This window comes from Branchiostoma belcheri, unplaced genomic scaffold (genome assembly GCF_001625305.1).
Source record: "Branchiostoma belcheri isolate BF01 breed outbred unplaced genomic scaffold, Haploidv18h27 scaffold140, whole genome shotgun sequence".
NCBI classification, from domain to species: Eukaryota; Metazoa; Chordata; class Leptocardii; order Amphioxiformes; family Branchiostomatidae; genus Branchiostoma; species Branchiostoma belcheri.
Window position 1 is genome coordinate 335125 of NW_017802825.1, and position 3856 is coordinate 338980.

Genomic DNA, 3856 nt, shown 5'->3' on the forward strand with positions numbered 1-3856 from the left:
GAGNGGGCGGGGGCGGGTCTTCTCCCNCCCCCCCCTAAGAACTCGCGAACGGTATGTCGTATGACCACCAAATTTTCAGAGAATGGTGTACTAGTAAAAATTTATCATATCAAAATTTTTATGTTGTTATGATGTAATATGACGTCATTATGACGTCATTAATGTGATTTTATTGGCCAAAACCGTCTAAATAGGTTTTTCCCTGAAAACTCAATAGTATTCAACATAACTGTACCAAAAGTGTTTATGACAGAATATTATGGTGTACTAAGTCTTATGTTGCCCATAGCAACACCGGTGACGTCATAACATGACGTCATGCATATTTAAGATATCCGCCATCTTGGATCATCAATCTTGAATTTTCAAAAATAGTTTTTTCATGATAAAGCCTAAAATACATCGTAGACATACTAAAGGCCTTCATTTAAACCTTTTTTGGAAAAAGAAATGGAAGTATTGATGAAATTTTAATGAAAATAACCTGTATATACCTGTTCTAATGATATGGTCCGCCATCTTGGATTTTGGCCAATGACGTCATCAAATTAGCATGAATTATGCATATTTAATGATAAAATTTACATAAAATTATATGGGATGTTATTAATATTAGAAACCATGAGTAACTTGACATAAAACCCATAAAATTCTATTGTTGAAACAAAAAGTACTAAATTTAGCAAAAAATGCCTGTCAGAAACCCGTTGCCATGGCAACACAAAAAATTATTATCTTAATCCAATGATAGAGAATTGTTGCCAACAATATTCTAGGAAAAGTCACCAAGTTTGGCCGTTCTACGGCTAGCCGTTCAGACGCTAGGTGACATACAAAATTGCCGCGGGCACTTTTACGCCCCCCCCCCCCCCCGGTCCTAGGTAGGGTTAATAGCCTTTCCATACACTCTTTCCCTAATATTTCGCAATATAACAGATTCTATTGAGAAAAAATAGAAGTGTCAGTAACTGAATTTTTTAAACACATACAATTTAGAACATACGTATAACATGCGGACATGTCACAAAAAAAAAATACAATGCGTGCGTTTTGTTCAAGAGCAGAGGATAAAAACAATCTGTGAAAATTACGTTTGAGTATTGCAGCATTGTTTGGACTAAAAATATTTGCAGATACAAAAAATTAATCCAACATCAACAAAAGGTTGTTTATGTTGCAATCAAAGCTTTTATTATCAATGTGTATTTTTAAATTTAACTTCTAACTGAGGAATTGTTTCCTAACTTCGGAAAGGTTTCGAAGTTTTACCCACAATTCGTGAAGACAGAGGTAAACAACTCAATGACATGCATCTTGTTTGAGAACCGGTTATCATGATAAAATTAAATATATTATACTAAGACAAAGGTGGATTCAGACCTCAGTATACATCTGACTACTATGGAGATAAAATGGGCAGATTCCTGACTAAGACAGGAACATAGACAAATTACTCTTCAAGACACTTAAAATCAATAGACAACAGAATTGAAGTACGGTTGTAAGAAGATGATCTTACTTAATGTAGAATGTACTGACAACACTAAGTCTGGCTTGTATGCCTGGTAGAGTCTGACATTTGCTTTCTGTTACATATAATGTGCAGCTCTGGCGGAGCTCTAGTCTACGTGAACACTGTTGTTTTAACCCTTAACTTACCGTGTGGGGTCAAAACTGACCCAGACGTATATGAATACGTGCCATTTTGACATTTCTCGTCAAAAATAGAAAATCCTTCTATGTCTTATAACTTCCCATACGTTTTACTGAGATTGGAACATTCTTGATCGAGTTATGATAGTAAGTTTATGGGTATTCCAGTGTTGTCGTCAATATGTCATCCAGATAATATTTTTTTTGTAGATCTTTTGTCTTGTTTCTATTTTTCTTCTGGCCTGTGTGAAGAAATATTCCTCAATTATATAATATCTGACTGCAATGAATTCAGAAAAGGCAATTATATATCATACCCCATATGTAAACAAAAGGACCTGTTTTTTTTTTGGCAAAGCATGATAGATGCCTTGTACACTTCACTGAGGGCCACCCAAAGGGTCATAACTAACAATTGACACTGGCTGAACTCTAGTGACCTCTGCAAGGTTCCCATCAAACCAGCATGTCACGTGGACGTTGTCGACAGTGAAGAAGTACAGCCGGTCCTGACACTTGTTCCTGAAGTAGGGAGACCTCGGGTCCGCACTAAGGATGTCACAGATGGCTTTCTTGACTTCTTCACCGTCCTTGAAGGAAGTAAGGGTGAAGACATCTGGGCCATGTCCTTTAGAATGGAATTTCTGAAGTGTTGCTTCAGCATTGTGGGTGAAGCTAACGTGAAGTTTTTGAACAGGTGGAGATGTGACCCAACTGGCAACAGTGACCCGTTCTGATGTTGAAACATTTCCACTCCTGCTGTTCTCTTCGTACCGGGTTACATCCTTGCTTTCATCCTTTAAAGTGTCATCAGTAGAATCGTCTTTAGGAGTTTTCTGATGTGGTTCTGAGAAGCTGAGGTTCGTTCTGACATAGACTGTGTCCTCTGCAGAGATATATTTCTCAGCTATGTTCTGTCCAACACATCCAAAATTTGCTTTCTCCTCAGTAGAAGAAGCTGTTGAGTCAGTTGACACCCCGTCATATACAGGGATGTAGGGCTTGATGTCGAGGATGGGCGTTCCATCGAGTATATCTATGCCTGACAAATGTAAAGTGTCACCTTCTACTTTGTCCAGTTTTGCCAATGTTAGCCCAATTGGGTTTGCTCTGTGTGGACTCCTTGTTGCAAACACACCTACTTTGACCCCATCCAGCCTCGGAGGCTTCACCTTCGCCTTTACTGCTTCTCCATCATTCATGTGGAAAACAAATATGATCCATATGTGTGAAAACCTTTCAATTCCCTCCAGTGAGTGCTCTGGGTTATTGAATATGCTTCTGGAGATGGTGAGCTTGGCCTTGGACAGGTCACAAATGGTGGGCTGCCTTGGAGTGCCAGCCGTGTGATTGAAGCAAGACTCCAGATGTCCAATTAGAGTACTCATAATTGTACCTTCTGGTATAGTGGGTCTTCCAATAGCAGCATCTTCAAAATGCAGGAGTTCCTGGGGACAGGTTTTCTGACGGACCATTTCTTGAATTTTGACAACTTCTTTCTTCTGTACACGCTTCAGAGTCTCTATCTGTTGCCTGATATTTTTCAGCTCCTTCCTTGCCAGAAAAACCTCTTTCTGGAGTTGTTGGGCGGCAATACTTGTCAGATAATATGTTTGCTTGTTTTTTTTTTTTTTGTTGCCATTTGAATGACCTCAACACGTTAAAGCATAAAAGTAATTCTGGCCCTAGACGTCCTTGCCTATACCCTATACTCAGTTGCCTATACCCTAGACCTATAGTTAATTGCCTTTGGGCTTGGGGTCAAAGGTCATCGACATGGCTGCCTGTATGCATCTTGTTTTAGGTGCATAAATTATGATAATGAGCAGACAGGTCAAATTGTACCTCATAGATTAATGAAACTATACATATCAAAAGTCACAAAAAAGAGCCACAAAAAACTCTATTCGTGCAAAACATTATGGGGTCAGTTTTGACCTCATACGGTAAGATTTGTCGCAAAAAAAAACTACGGTGGTTTGAGGGTTAAGACTACCAAATGGGCAACAATTACAGTACAGATTTCCGGACAGACTTAGTATCAAAGCTAATTCAGCTGTATGGAATACATTTTCCAGTTACAAATATCGACATCTACAACTAGACACTTTTGATAGGACTACATGCCATTGCATTGTTGATCTTCATCTGTACAAATGGATTCTTTTTATTTATTTATTTTTTTGGCACACCAAAAATTCAC

At 38.5% G+C, this 3856-nt stretch overlaps 1 pseudogene; it reads right to left on the reverse strand.

The window, feature by feature from the left end:
- Window positions 1–1449: 1449 nt before the first annotated feature.
- Window positions 1450–3503, reverse strand: LOC109464762 (annotated as a pseudogene).
- Window positions 3504–3856: the final 353 nt, after the last annotated feature.